Consider the following 16,842-nt stretch of genomic DNA (forward strand, 5'->3'; position numbering starts at 1 on the left):
TAGTGACATAAAAAAAGTACTGTATAATACACAGCATGAACTACTATTAACCATCAGCAATAGTAACAACCAACAGTAAATGCACAACTTTCAATAACAACATCACTCACTTCTGTCCACACACTCCATCACTCTTGTCCACTTGCAGAGAGACTGGGGAGGCTCTGACCTCAGCAGGCAGAAGGACTTCCAGGTGTCCTGCTCCCTAGCAACCTATTGGTGACCTGGTAGCAGAGGTCACTGGGGGTTTGGGAGACAGTTTGTGATCGCCTAGTCTCTCTGGCAGCAAGTCTTCAACTGGCAGCTTCATTAACTTCTTTGGGATAGGGGGCAGCATTTTCACTTTTGGATGAAAAGCGTGACCAGAGTAAACTGCCTCCTACTCAGCCCCAGATGCTAATATACGCATATTATTATTAGTATTGGATAGAAAACACTCTGAAGGTTCTAAAACTGTTTGAATGATGTCTGTGTATAACAGAACTCATGACAGAAAAAACCTGAGAAAAAAATCCAAACAGAAAGTAGGAAATCTGAGGTTTGTAGTTTTTGAACTCGGCCCCTATCGAATACACAATGGGATATTTGTTAGGTTGCACTTCCTAAGGCTTCCACTAGATGTTAACTGTCTTTAGAACATTGTTTCAGGCTTCTATTATGAAGGGGGGCCGAATGACAGGGGAATGAGTCAGAGGTCTGCCAGTAGCCCCGAGCTCAGTCACGCGCATTCACGAGAGGTAGCTCTCGTTCCATTGCTTTTCTACAGACAATGGAATTCTCCAGTTGGAAAATTATTGAACATTTATGATAAAAACATCCTAATGATTGATTCTATACATAGTTTGATAGGTTTCTACGACCAGTAATATAACTTTTTGGAATTTGTCTGACCTTTCCGCTGGAAGTTGCACACGCGTTTCGATTTGTTTACCAAACACCCTAACAAAAGGAGGTATGTGAACATAAATGATGAACTTTATCGAACAAATCAAACATTTACTGTGGAACTGGGGTTCCTGGGAGTGCATTCTGATGAAGATCAAAGGTAAGTTAATATTTCTAATGCTATTTCTGACTAATGTTGACTGTGCAACATGACGGATATTTATTTTGGCTGGTTTGGGCTCTGAGCTCCGTACTCAGATTATTGCATGGTATGCTTTTTCTGGGTTTTTTACATCTGAGACAGCAGTTGCCTTAAGGAGAAGTTTATCTAAAGTTCCATGCATAACACTTGAATCAACATCATCAACATTTATAATGAGTATTTATGTGAATCGATGTGGCTCTCTGCAAAAATCACTGCATGTTTTGGAACTACTGAACATAACACGACAATGTAAAATGAGATTTTTGGATATAAATATGCACTTTATAGAACAAAACATACATGTATTGTGTAACATGAAGTCCTATGAGTGTCATCTGATGAAAATCATCAAAGGTAAGTGATTAATTTTATCTCTATCTGAGCTTTTTGTGACTCCTCTCTTTGGCTGGAAAAATGGCTGGGTTTTTCTGTGACTTGGTGGTGACCTAACATAATCATTTGTGGAGCTTTCACTGTAAAGCCTTTTTGAAATCAGACACTGTGGCTGGATTAACAAGAATTGTATATTTAATATGGTGCCTAATACTTGTATGTATGAGAAATTTGATTTATGAGATTTCTGTTGATTTGTATTTGGCGCCCTGCAATTTTATTGGCTGTTGGCGAGGGGTTCTGCTGGCGGAACGGGGTCCCTGCAAATCTCCAGTCTCAACGTCAACAGTGAAGAGGCGTCTCTAGGATACTGGCCGAGTTCTAGGCAGAGTTGCAAAGAAAAAAACATCTCAGACTGGCCAATAAAAAGAAAAGATTTAGATGGGCAAAAGAACACAGACACTGGACAGAGGAACAATGCCTAGAAAGTCAGTATCCCAGAGTCGCCTCTTTACTGTTGACATTGAGACTTGATTTGAGGGTACTATTTATTGAAGCTGCGAGTTGAGGACTTGTGAGGCGTCTGTTTCTCAAACTAGACACTTAAATGTACTTGTCCTCTTGCTCAGTTGTGCACCGGGGCCTCCCACTCTTTCTATTCTGATTAGACCCAGTTTGCGCTGTTCTGTGAAGGGAGTAGTACACAAGTGTTGTATGAGATCTTCAGTTTCTTGGCAATTTCTCGCATGGAATAGCCTTCATTTCTCAGAACAACAATAGACTGACCATTTGGAGCCTGTAATCGAACCCACAAATGCTGATGCTCCAGATACTCAACTAGTCTAAAGAAGGACAGTTTTATTGCTTCTTTAATCAGCTCCAGTTTTTAGCTGTGCTAACATAATTCTAATGATCAATTACCCTTTTAAATGATAAACTTGGATTAGCTAACACAATGTGCCATTGGAACACAGGAGTGATGGTTGCTGATAATGGGCCTCTGTAAGCCTATGTAGATATTCCATAAAGAATCAGACGTTTCCAGCTACAAGTATCATTTACAACATTAACAATGTCTACACTGTATTTCTGATCAATTTCTTGTTATTTTAATAGATACAAAAAATTGCTTTCCTTTCAAAAACAAGAACATTTCTACATGACCCCAAATTTATGTCAAGCAAGTATTTTTATATTCCACAGGTATTATCAGATTAACTTTTTCTTCAGATAATTAATCAGACTCAAGGAAAAATGCTGGTAAACACATACTTTAAGTAAAAAAGATTCTCACAAAGTAGTGCAATGGGACGGTCGGGTCGTGACACAACCTGGGATCCAACCCCAGGCTGTAGTGACCCCGCAACACTGCGATGCGGTGCCTTAGACCGCTGCACCACACAGGAGGCCATTAAAGAACATCCTAAAAGAATCCCTCCCTTTTAGTATGCCGTACACTTGAGGATTCCATTGATCATTTGGTGTCTCAATACAAAGTGCCATTGGTGTAACTCAATTTTATTGTGAGCAAAACTATTAATCATATCGATTTAGTCAATTATTTTGAAAGGGTAATTAACTAAAACCAAAACATTGTCATTGGTGTTACTACTCTACTAATGGCACAATGTTACCATAATGGTAAACATGATTTAAAGTCATTGAGCTCCCATATCAGTTGATTTATAATGGGAAGATGTACCCAAATACATTAAAATTAATAAAAAAATCAACAAGAATGTATTAATGCCCAAATGCCTTCGCATTTCAAGAACGACCATTGAACATTCAAAGTGTCAAACCAACAATTGGTTGACTGCTGTTCCAGACAGACAGGATAACTAAGATACATTTCTCTCTCTTCTAGGTGGAATCAGGGGATACAGGAAACTACAGTCTGATCACTTCTGTACCATCCACATGAATGCCCACTGTTGGAGTGGATACGCAGGCATCTCAAAAAGTACAGCACAAGTAAAAATGAGCCATAATTTGTCTAATTCACCATCACCCATGTGATTGTGTTCTGCACTTCTTTAAATTGTTCTTACCATATCATTTATATGCAAAATACCGTAGGCCAAATTGTCAAATTGTCTCTTTCTGTCTTGTAGTCTGATATAGACCACGTGTTCAGCTCAATCCCCGACAGACCAGCAAACTCATAGTGAAACCACAACTGTCACTTTCTCTAGCTACAGATCCCAGATACCCCTCTCATATAATGTCATATGTCTGTTCTGCTCAACAAGTTAAATGCTCATCTCTCACAGGATGCTGAATATAGAGCATGTCTTGAGTTTAATAGACAGACAATAAGACCTTCTGTTAAACACCTACCTATCTCTTACGCCTGTCTCTGTGATTCTATTTCTGGTATTTCTATCTCTCATGTTTTTATTCTGATAAACTGAGGTGGCTTGGCTTTTTTTTCATCTGTTTAGCTAATTCCATTAGGTGTCAGTTAAGCAAACTGTAAAACAACACCAACATCCACCTTACACATAAAAGCAACTGTTGAAGTTGAACCAAACCTCAGATACATTCAACTGACGCTATGGTTACATTTAACATCTTTACCAGACTATTTTAGATATGAAAACCCAAACTAAATTCACCCTCTAAAAATACCAACATGAGAAACATATGAATGCTTCTGTAAGCACCTCAAGATGTCAACAGAAATGTAGTGTTGTTGAGTTACAGAGCCAGACATGGAGTCACAGCCAGAATATTAACTTTTGTGTGTTGCCAATGCTGTACATAAACCTTACTTCTTTTTATCAGAGTTGTCGCAGTCAAATAGGCCTCAAACAAAACATATGAATTTACTCAGACAGTGAAGCTAATGCTTTTTGGTTCATTGTCAAATATTGGAGCAAAATATAACTACAGAACATTGACTGATTGACCTTCCCCCAACCTCATGATGTGAGACACTACTTGATAGTTAATGGACTTTGTTTGTGGTTTTCCTGCAAGGAAGTTTCTCATCTATCTCTCTATTCAAACCGTTCTCTGAGTCACAGACACCATAATCCTAGTAGTTTGTGAGAGTCGATTACTATTGTCGGAACTAGAAGCACAAGTATTTCGCTACACTCGCATTAACATCTGCTAACTATGTGTATGTGACAAATAAAATTTGATTTGAGTCGGAGGATCTGTGAAAATGGTATTGTTTATCCCTGATATGGCTGGTCATCTGTTTTTGGTCATCCTCCTTGTCTGTGAGTTATTCCTCCATTCCAAGTTCTTGTAGCATTCTACAGCTGTGGTAAGTTGATGTCTCATTTTATCAGTCCATTCTACTTTGATTTGAATGTTATTTTTTTGCCTAGAGGAGTATTGCCATTACTACTAAATAAGTTCAATTGAAATTAGATGTCTGATCTGAAGTAATAATGTCATGAGCTTGTGTGAATAGTTACTAACATTATGTTACTATAGAACTGTGACTCATGCCAATCTATACTGGTTTTGAAAAAAATTCAATTTTTTGTTATTTCTAGATACCTTTCAATTCATCAAAGCACAAGGTCAGTATCATCATGGTCAAATAACTTGACATGGACAAACAACTCAAGCATAGTTTGGTAACTCTTTTTCTAATTTGGCACACAGAAACTAGAGGCCATGAGTAATTGGTCAAAAAGATTGGCCTATAGGTGGAGCTGTTATAAGAAGACTCACTTAAACCCTCATATCCGCTGCCCCGTTTGACCTAGAGCAGGAGTGTCAAATATACAGCTGGTTTGAGTGAGGAAAAACAAACTCAATATTCAGTGCATTCGGAGAGTATTCTAAAAACCAGTTTTTCCTTTGTCATTATGGGGTATTGTGTGTAGATTGGTGAGGGATTTTGTTTTAAATTCAATTTTAGAATAACAAAATGTGGGAAAAGTAAAGGGGTCTGAATACTTTCCGATTTCATTGTACTTTAAAATGACTAAAATCAAATCTAAACTTTAGAAACAGTAATAAACCTACATTCATACAGTTTCTTGACTGTCTAGATTGCTTATAATCACCAAAATGAAAGCTAGACAGTCAGGGACCTTACATTTTTTTAAATTGATGGATGGAGGACTATTTAGGGACATTTTACACGGCAAGGAAATATAAACAATTGTCAGCGGGGTCCTCCGGACCTCGTTTATGACCGAATGCAGCCCCTGGGGAAACATTTGTTTAATACCCCTGACCTAGATACTTGAAACTTTGTATGTAGGTGTCTGTCCTCAGGCTGAACATATTTGCCTCAATGACATGGTAGATTGTCCTCCATCTTGGAAATCTTTTCAAAACTTTGAAAAGTGTATTCTCAGGAAAGGTCCAAATAACACCCAATTCGGTAAGTAGGCCCATGGTACATCTCTTAATTTAGCTAAACGAAGTGATTGGTTCAGAGATGGCTGACTTATTGATAAACCAGGGAATCCAATCTTTCCTTTAAAATACTTTGCATATTAATTTCACAATGACCTATCAACTTGACAATGTTTAGGGTAATCAAAGACTTTACCAAGATAACTTAAAAAATTAGGAACTATTAACTATTTATTTTATATTTCTTAGATCTAAAAATACCCCCTTGACATCCTTTTCTGGGAGATGTAGGCAAAGATTTGTATAACTAAACCAAGATAGACCACAGCTTGTCGTTTCCAATAGAAGCAAAATAATCCAAGTGGATCATAGTTGGGCAGAACAAGCAAGGAGGTGGGCAGAGCCAAGCACGAACTAGCTAGATCCCATTGGCACGCTCTATCATGCATTTGCATATTTCTGTTAGGGAACACCTACTCTGTGAAGTGCACGTGTGCAATAACTCAATTTGCCCCTGCACTCCTTCTCAGCAACGCCTTTGCCAAAGGATAGTCTGTAAAACTTAGTCCACTCTGTTCATAACAGATTTTCGTTTTGGGAACAGAAAACTGTGTTTGAGATCATATATGTTTTATCGATGATAAAAATGATCAGAATAACGGACAAAAATCCATCTCACTCCAACTTCTCAGTCAACATTTCCATGTGGGACCCATATCGGTTAATGAAGGGCTGTTCCACGGGCCCCATTAGAGAAACCCAACAGTGGGCCCACTAAGTTTTGTCCTCAGTATCCACGTTGGCCCTTATGTTGGTTCATGTTGGTCTTATTGAGGGACCACAGTGTGCAAATGTATGATAACCCATGTGGGCCCCAGATTTGAATCCAATTGGGTTAACCTGTCTGGGAACGCCAACAGCCAATGAAATTGCAGGGCGCCAAATTCAAATCAACAGAAATCTCATCATTCAAATTTCTCAAACATACCAGTATTAGACACCATTTTAAAGATAAACTTCTCGTTAATCCAACCACAGTGTCATTTCAAAAAGGCTTTTCGGTCAGCACCTAATCACAGAAAGCATACAGCCATTTTCCGAACAAAGAGAGGAGTCACAAAAAGCATAAATAGAGGTAAAATTAATCACTAACCTTTGATATTCTTCATCAGATGATACTCCCGGGACAACATGCTACACAATACATGTATGTTTTGTTCGAACAAGTTCATATTTATATCCAAAAACCTCAGTTTACTTTTGACTTTGCCTCCAAAACATCCCGTGAATTTGCACAGAGCCACATCAATTTACAGAAATACTCAAATGTTGATGAAAATACAAGTGTTACACATGGAATTAGAGTTATACTTCTCCTTAATGTAAATGCTGTGTCAGATTTCAAAAAACAAACCATGCAATAATCTGAGTACAGCGCTCCGAGACCAAAACAACCCAAACAGATATCCGCCATGTTGTGTGGTCAACAGAAGTCAGAAATAGCATTATAAATATTCACTTGCCTTTGATGATCATCAGAATGCACTCCCACGAATCCCAGTTCCACAATAAATGTTTGTTTTGTTCGATAATGTCCATAATTTATGTCCAAATACCTCCTTTTGTTAGCACGTTTGGTAAACAAATCCAAACGCATGTGCAAGTCCAGTCGTAAGGTCGGACGAAAAGTCCAAAAAGTTATTACAGGTCGTAGAAACATGTCAAATGAAGTATAGAATCAATCTTTAGGATCTTTTTATCATAAATGTTCAATAATGTTCCAACCGGAGAATTCCTTTGTCTGTAGAAAAGCAATGGCACGCGAGCTAACTTTCACATGAACGCGCGTCACAAGCTCTTGGCACTCTGCCAGACACCTGGCTCATTCCCCTCTCATTCCCCCCTCCTTCACAGTAGAAGCCTCAAGGTTCTAAAGACTGTTGACATCTAGTGGAAGCCATAGGAAGTGCAATATGACCCCACAGACACTGTATATTAGAATGGCAATGAGTTGAAAAACTACAAACCTCAGATTTCCCACTTCCTGTTTGGATTTTTCTCAGGTTTTTGCCTGCAATATGAGTTTTGTTATACTCACAGACATCAATCAAACCGTTTTAGAAACTTCAGAGTGTTTTCTATCCAATACTACTAACAATATGCATATATTAGCATCTGGGACAGAGTAGCAGGCAGTTTACTCTGGGCACACTTTTCATACAAAAGTGAAAATGCTGCCCCGAAGGGTTAACACTTGAGCCCTCATAAAGAATAACCACAAGGGGCCCGCAAAGTTTTGTCCTAAATAACCACGTTGGCCCCACATGTGGTTGCCATGTTGGGCTTCATAAGTTGTCCTAGCGGGCGAATTGAGGACTTACTTGCATTGTAACCCATTTGGGTAAACACCTGGGACCCAAGTCCCCAATTTTCCCGCTAGGCCAATAAGTAGGCTGTAAATGTTGGTTTCAAATGGGCTGTCCACCTGGGACCAAACTGGTTTTATTCTCAGTCTCCCCAGATGTTGCTGCCCAAGCTGCTTTCCTAAGAGATGACAAAATCATAGTTTTCTTTAAAATAAAAAGTGTATTTATATCACATCAAATGCATTGTAGGAACTTCAATTAGAGGGATAGTTCAACATAATTACACATTTACAAATTGGTTTCCTTACCCTGTAAGCATCCTTTTGACAAGGTATGACAATAATCCATGCTTTGCTTTATTTACCTGGCTACTATTTCCAAATGCTAACTTTTTACAATTTGTAGTACAAATCCAATGCAAATAAATGATACAAACTTTAGCATTTTTTGCACTTCATGTCTAAATCATCTTAAATCAATAATACAGTATGTACAATGTGTATTTTCAAAAGGTCTAAAGTGTAACTGCCTGTTTCTTTTATCTAGTCTGATATATACCACATATACAGCTCAATCCCCGCCACACCAGCAACCTCAGCCCATCAGGACAGCCTACTGATGTAGTTTTGAAACCACAACTATGACTTTCTCTACAGTGCCATGAAAAAGTATTTGACCCCTTTCTGATTTTCTCTATTTTTGTATATTATTGATACTGAATGTTATCAGATCTTCAACCAAAACCTAATATTAGATAAAGGGAACCTGAGTTTACAAATAACAAAAAAATAAATATACTTATTTTATTTAATGAACAAAGTTATACAACACCCAATTCCCTGTGTGAAAAAGGAATTTCCCCCTCTTTCTCAATAACTGGTTGTGCCACCTTAAAACTGCAATGCCTGCAACCAAACGCTTCCTTGGTTTTCGTCTGACATAATGGGACACATCTCGTCCAAACAGTTGGCTCAGGTTTGCCAAAAAGCACCTGGAAGTACCTGGATGATCAAGACTCTTGGGAGAATGTTCTATGGACAGATGAGTTTAAGTATAACTTTTTGGACGACATGGGTCCCGTTATGCCTGGCGAAATCCAAACACTGCATTCCACAGTAAGAACCTTATAACAACGGTCAAGCGTGATGGTGGAAGTGTGATGGCTTGGGAATGCTTTGCTGCCTCAGGACCTGGGCGACTTGCCTTAATAGAAGGAACCATGAATTCTGCTCTGTGGCAGAGAATTCTACAGGAAAATGTCAGGCCATCTGTCTGTGAGCTGAAGCTAAAGCACAGCTGGGTCATGCAGGAAGACAATGATCTAAAACACACAAACAAGTGAAAATGGCTAAAAAGCAACAAAATGGGAAGTTTTGGGATGGCCTAGTCAAAGTCCAGACCTAATTCCAATTGAGATGTTGTGTCAGGACTTGAAACAAGCAGTTCATGATTGAAAACCCACAAATGTCAGTGTGTTAAAGCAGTTCTGCAAAGAAGAGTGGGACAAAATTCCTCCACGGCGACGTGAGAGACTGATCTACAACTACAGGAAGCGTTTGGTTGGAGTCATTGCAGCTAAAGGTGGCACAACCAGTTATTGAGTGAAAGGGGGCAATTACTTTTTCCCCACAGAGGCATTGGGTGCTCCATAACTTTGTTTCTGAAATAAATTAAATAAGTATGTAATTGTTGTTATTTGTTCACTCAGGTCCCCTTTATCTACTATGAGGTTTTTGTTGAAGATCCGATAACATTCAGTATCAAAAATATGCAAAAGTAGAGAAAATTTGAAAGGGGCAAATACTTTTTCACAGCACTAGCTACTGATGGCAAAATGTCCTATGTCTGCATACCCTTTGAGCCTCTTACAAGATGTTGTATGTAGAGAATGGCTACAGTATTATCACTGCTCTCTATTATCACCTGGCTCAATGATTGTATTTATACTTATTTCATGTTTTACTAGTTCATGTTTTTGTGTAAGATCATTATGATAAACCGTAAGGGCTAAATACATTAGCTTTTTTATTCATTTGTTTAGCTAATTCCATGAGGGTAACTGTAAATCAACACCCACATAAATGCAACTGTTGAAGTTAAGTAAAGAATTGGAGCTGAAAGACAGATGATAGAAAATATTGATTTGTGTTTATTTAGATAGTAGCAGCATCCTCAAACGAGGGGGTTTGGGATCAGGGTAAGCATTAAGGGTTATAGGTTACAATAAACATTTAAAACATGCTAATGTTCATATTTTCAGTTTACAGCCAGAGCTCTGAACTTTATTCCTTTCACGTAACTTAAATGTATTTGTTTTATCCTTCACATGCATATTTTGAATCTGTTTAAGATGTTCTCCGCTGTAAAATTTAAAAAGCAGGCAGAATAAATTGACTTCAACCATCCGCTCGTCTCTAAAATCGTACAATCGTGTCTCTATACCATCTTTTTTTACAGTTTATTTTCAATTGTATAGTACTCTTTTTTTAAAAGGTGGATTTTGTTTTGTTCTTTTAATTCATATAACTACCTTGACGTAACTCTTGTTATTTTCTACAGTGCATGTACAGTACACAGGGATATTGGTTTCTTTGCTCTGGCATCCACAGAGGCGTCTGTAATGTGCTCAGGATCTCATTGCTGTCACAGTGCTTTCTCATCCTTTTTGTGATTCTTCATTTTCCCCCCCCCTTGACATGGTCAAATAACTCAAGCATAGATTGATAATTTATTTCTACATTTTCCACATGGAAACTAGAGTAACTTGGTCAAAAGGAATGGCACTGATTGGCCTATAGGTGACACTGTTACAAGCAGTCTAACATAAACCTTCATATCTGCTGCCCCGTTTCACCTAGTGACGGGAAACTTTGTATGTAGGTGTCTTTCCTCATGGTGCACACATTTTCCTCAAGGACTCATTAGGTCTGTTTGGATAGATTTTCCTCCATCTTGGACACTTTGAAAAAGTTATTCTCATGAACCATAGGTCCAAATAAAACCTAATTCAGTGTGTAGGCCTATGGAACATCGTTAAATTTAGGGTTATTGATAAATCTTGAAATCAGATTGTACGTGTCCATTTAAATCCTTTGTAAATCCACTTCACAATGGCCTATCAACGTCAAACATTTTAGGGTCATCAAAGACATTACGTGATGAGCCATGTTAAGTTCCTGTCGCACATTGTCAAGACAACCATGAGACCAGACATAACCCTGGTGTCAGAGTCCACAAAGACCATCATTATTGTTGAGCTGACAGTCCCTTGGAAAGATCGTCTTCAGGAGGCGTACGAGATGAAGAGGGCAAAGTACGAGGGACTTGTCAACGACTGTCAGAAGCAGGGTTGGAAGGCTAGGTCCATGCCTATCGAGGTAGGCTCCAAGGGTTTTGCTGGGCAATCCATCTACAGAGCCTGCAGCGCACTTGGCATCAAGGGAGTGAAGAGGAAAAGAGCCATCAGCAGCACAATGTCTCTGGATCAAGAGAGGAGATCCATTGGGAGCAGCGTAATGCTACCTGGAGACAAGTCAGGATCTGATCAACCTTGGTTGGGTCGCCTGAGCGAGGGTGTGTGATGTTGACCCGAAACACCCTATGACTCCAGGTTACATCACTGATTATGTGTCCAGGAGCATCAGAATATGTATTCATTTGATTTTTAAAAAACAAGGAAATTATTAACAATTCCCTGTTACTTATCTGTCGTGATTGGTTTTGAGGCTTCTTTGGTGCGTGACGTCACTCTGAGCCCTTACCAAAACATGGCGGAGAGTTTTACTCGTCATCTGAAACCAGTAGTGACCACCAACTTCAATTACAGTTAATAACATTGCTGCTGAGGAGGTCTAGCTAGCTAGCTACAGTACTTCTTCTAGGTTTGGGATCTCATGGGGGCGTCAGGTGCCAGCGGGTTTGAATTTAAAACTAGATCCGTGTTTAGCTATTCCTTGCTTGTTTCTTTTGGTCATGAAAGTCGAGGGTGCTGTTGCTCAAGGAGAGAGAGACAATGCAGCAGCAGGTAGGCTAGCCTATAGAATAAAATAAAAAAAATAGATAGCCAATTCAAAACATATCATGTAGCCTAGTCTGGCTACTTACATCAGTGTTTAACTACACTGAACAAAAACATAAAGACAACATGTAAAGTGTTGGTCCCATGTTTCATGAGCTGAAAAAAAAACAGAAACTTTCCATACACACAAAAAGCTTATTTCTGTCAAATTTTGTGCACAAATTACATCCCTGTTAATGAGCATCTCATTTGCCAATATAATCCATCCACCTGACAGGTGTGGTGTATCAAGAAGTTGATTAAACAGTATGATCATTACACAGCTGCTCCTTGTGCTGGGACAATAAAAGGCCACTCTAAAATGTGCAGTTTTGTCACAACACAATGACACTGATGTCTAAAGTTGTGGGAGTGTGCAATTGTTATGCTGACTTCAAGATTTCAAGATGGTCTGTCCACACGAGCTGTTTACGGAGAATTTAACATTCATTTCTCTGTTTTAGAGAATTTTGCGGTATGTCCAACTGACCTTTAACAACGCAGACCACATGTATTGCATTGTGTGGTTGAGCGGTCTGCTAATGTCAGCATTGTGAACAGAGTCCCCCATGGTGGCGCTGGGGTTATGGTATGGGTCGGCATAAGCTACGGACAACGAACACAATTGCATTTTTATCGATGGCAATTTGAATGCACAGAGATACCATGATGAGATCCTGAGGCCCATTGTTCGGCCATTCATCCACCTCCTTCCTGTTTCAGCATCATAATGCACGGCCCCTTGTCGCAAGGATCTCTACGCAATTCCTGGAAGCTGAAAATGTCCCAATGGCATGCTTACCAGACATGTCACCCACTGAGCACGTTTGGGATGCTCTGGATCAACTTGTACGACAGCGTGTTCCAGTTCCGGCCAATATCCAGCAACTTCGCACAGCCATTGAAGAGGAGTGGGTCAACATTCCACAGGCCACAATCAACAGCCTGATCAACTATATGTGAAGGAGATGTGTCGCGCTGCACGAGGGAAATGGTGGTTGCACCACATAGTGACAGGTTTTCTGATCCATGCCCCTAGCTTTTTTTAAGGTGTCTGTGACCAACATATGCATAGCTGTATTCCCAGTCATGTAAAATCCATAGATTTATGGCTTAATGAATTTATTTCAGATGACTGATTTCCTTATATGAACTGTAACTCAGTGAAATTTTTGCATGTTGCATTTATATTTTTGTTCAGTATATTTAGCCATTAGCAGCATGTATTATTGTCATGTCCTATGTCTGTCCCTGTTTTGCTGTATCCTCTCACTCTCTCTCTCGTTCAATGTCATGTCAGATGTCCTCTTTCGTTGGCCTAGTCTTGTTAAATGTTTTGAAAATATAAACGTGGGGTATGTGGGGCAAACAAAGGGGATTCCAGACTGCATTTCATGCACTCTGCCTTGTGTTGTTAATAAAGATAATTGTTTTCGATATCCGTGTTGTCTTTGTGTCCTAACCTCGCTGGACCATACCAGTCAAACAAAGATGGTGGCTGCATCACACTACTTTGCTCAATCCAGTAACTGCCCCACCTATCATGTGGTCCTGTGAGCATTATTACACTGGTGGGATATATATGTCAGACCATGAGGACACAAACTTAGGCACAGGTGCGGCCCAGATGGTAGCCCCCGTCCCACATAATGGTCAGCCACTTCCCCCCAACATGCAGCATAAAATATATCTCTGTTACTATCAGGGTGGGCTCAGGACATTAATAGCGGTCTCTCCGTTGATGATAGACGTGACTACACAGTTGAAAATGGTATTGGGAAATGTTTAGACCCTTGTGACAGTCACAATGGGAACTGTGCCAACTTCCTGGCTAGGAGGAGGCTGCATAACGAAACAGCCCCTGAATTTGGCAATGCTCTATGTCGGTTAATGGAGAAAGCGTACCCGACTGCAGATGCCACTACTCTGGATATGTTTACACGTGATCATTTTATTGATTATGTATGTAGTGGGGACTGGCGAGTCAGTCTTCGTTCTGCTAGGCCCGCTACTAGGGAACAAAGCGGGTTTGCTTATGACCGAGGGAACAGAGGCTGAAGCAAATTCTGCTAGGAATGTGGATGTAACTGTCATACACGCAGAAACTGCCGCTACCTGCCGGAAAACTAGAGCGGGTGTGCACGGCATGCCAAATGCTCACCCCCCCTCTTCCTCCTTCTAGAATGGCCTCTCCATGTGACAAGAACACTTCTGGGGTGTACCTCAATGTTAAACTAAGTGGGTGGGACTACCGTCGACCAGTTGATACCTGGGCTCAAGCTTCAATTGTTTCCATTGCTAAAAAACACTAATGGAGACACTGAGTTGATGGGTTACCAGGGCTAAGTTGCTGTAGCTAATGGGGGGGGGTAGTTACTGAATTCTTATGGTGGATATCCTGCCATAAGACATTTTGCTTGGCACTGACTTTGTAGCTACATTTGGTGATGTGATTGATATGGGGGAAGATGAAACCGACTAATGGGAAAGAAGCTACCTCTTGTTGTATGATGCTAACCAACCCAAACTTGTTACTGTTCACTATGATACAGTACTCTCACCCTGTAAGTAATTATCCCGTGGGCAGTTGAAGGTCTTCCCAAGAAGTACACCAAAGGCATGCTGGAACCCTCTTCCTCTTTGCTCAACCATTGTGATGTCAAGGTGGCTCACGTCGTGTGTACAGTTGACCAGGGGGTAATGCCAGTACGTGTAATTAATATGACTGATGAGAACCAGATTCTAAAACGGGGCATGGAAATTGCCACTCTGTTCACTGAGGTGGAGGTAGAAAGTGAAACAGTGGACTTCGAAAAACGGAGTAAAGAGGACATCACCACTTCCTGGTCTGTAAACACCATTGTGGCGCAATTTGGTTTGGAAACGAGAGGTTTTGAACGCACTTCATTCCATTCGTGAACAGGAGATCCAGATCTATGGCAAACTCACCTTACGATGCATCAGATAGATACCAGTAACGCAAAACCCATTAAAATGGCCCCACGCAGGATCCCCCTCCAACTGCAACAGGAAGCCGTAGACCACGTTTAGCAGATGCTAAAGCATGGCATCATCCGCCCCTCATGTAGCCCCTGGACAGCCCCTGTCGTTCTGGTAAAAGAAAGAGACTCAATGATGTCACTGAGAAAGATGCTTACCTGCTCCGGAGAATTGAAGATGCTCTTGACAGTTTAACAAGGCTCGCTGGTTCTCCACCCTCGAGACAGTCGGGTTGGACCCCAAAGACAGATCAAAAACGGTGTTTCCTACCAGACGTTTTACATTTTGGTTTATGCAATGCACCAAGTACCTTCCAGAGATTGATGGATGTAGTCCTAGCAGATTCACAGTAGACCACCCGTTTAGTTGATTTGGATGACATTATTGTGTCCGGTCATACCGTTCAAGAACATCTCCTCCATTTGGATGAAGTTCTTTCCAAGTTGCGCCAGTTCAATCTTGCCCCTATCTGCATCAGCTTACTGAAAAAGGAAGAGTTTCAAATGACGGGAAAACTGCCAGCGGGCATTCACACAGTTGAAAGTTAGCCTCACTACTGCATCAGTCGTGTCCTACCCAGATCCTAACAAGACCTTTATCCTAGGTACCGATGATAACAATGAAGGAATTGGAGCTGTACCATACCAAAGAAGGAAGGATTGGAGTGTGGTAGCATATGCTAGTTGAGCTCTGACAAAGCAACAATGCAAGTATGCTACAACGAAGGAGGAGCTGTTGGGTATGGTTACTTTCAGAAGATACTATAAACATTACCCCTTAGGCAAAGAGTTCATTCTGCGAACAGACCACATCCTCCTACGATGGTTGCACAACTTTAAAGGTTTAGAAGGGCAGCTAGCTCGGTGGGTGGAACAGTTGGCCAATTTTCAATATAAGATTGTGCACCGCCCCCGGAAAGCAGCATGCGAATGCAGACACCCTGTCGAGGCTACCAGCATTCTCTGCCGCGCCCTGTGTTGCGTCAAGCCCTCCCTCTGATCAGTGCCCTGTGGTTTGCGCATTGATGCATGTCAACCAGCTGGCATGGCCAGAACAGGAAGCAGGGGTGGGGGATGACTTTGCAGACGCCCAACAAGAAGATGCAGAAATACGCCTTCTCCTCTAGGTTAAAAGAAGTAGAGTATAGGGGACAAGCGCAGGGAGGTAGAGTAATCAAGCCTTAATATGTGCCAGTATGGGATCAGCTTCAGGTGCAAGGGCTGAGTTTAGTGCATGTCCCCTTGCCTAATGCTGATGCCATTTGTAAGACACAAGTGGTCCTCCACAAAGCTGTGGCGCCTACAGTTTTGGGCATGCTACATAGCACAACAACAGGGGGTCATTTAGGAGTGCTACAGGGGAAAGCCAAAGATCGTTTCGACTGGCCGGGGAGTTTGACAATGTCGCAAAATTGTGTAAGGAGTGTGTGGACTGCACGTCCCGTAAAGCCCAAGGGCGGCCGCCCTGTGCACCCCTAAACCTGTCTGTCACCTCTTGACCGTGTGAACGTATAGCTGTGGATATCTTGGCTCCACTCACTAAAACCGCCAATGGGAAAAGTACATCCTGGTAGAGTGAGATTATATCTCAAAATGGACAGAGGAGTTTGTGGATGTGTTGAACATCCACAAATCTCGAACCTCTGCTTATCATCCCCGGTCAGATGG

General features: G+C 40.8%; 2 protein-coding genes across 24 annotated transcripts in view; one reads left to right on the forward strand and one right to left on the reverse strand.

Moving 5' to 3' along the window:
- Window positions 1–5,202, forward strand: part of LOC112244881 (mucin-5AC-like) — a 63,566-nt gene extending 58,364 nt beyond the window's left edge. For 9 of the 13 annotated variants that reach the window (XM_042299576.1, XM_042299591.1, XM_042299590.1 and 6 more), the window contains one exon: window positions 3,291–5,200. The gene's annotated coding sequence lies outside the window, so the exon portion shown is untranslated. Of the gene's footprint in view, window positions 1–3,290 lie in introns of all 13 variants that reach the window. The other 4 variants (XR_006079105.1, XR_006079104.1, XM_042299611.1 and 1 more) reach the window with 4 other exon arrangements.
- The window catches only part of LOC112244872 (nuclear pore complex protein DDB_G0274915), a 710,200-nt gene that overhangs the window by 70,716 nt on the left and 622,642 nt on the right, over window positions 1–16,842 (reverse strand). The window lies entirely within an intron of this gene.

This window comes from Oncorhynchus tshawytscha, linkage group LG02 (assembly GCF_018296145.1).
Source record: "Oncorhynchus tshawytscha isolate Ot180627B linkage group LG02, Otsh_v2.0, whole genome shotgun sequence".
NCBI lineage: Eukaryota > Metazoa > Chordata > Actinopteri > Salmoniformes > Salmonidae > Oncorhynchus > Oncorhynchus tshawytscha.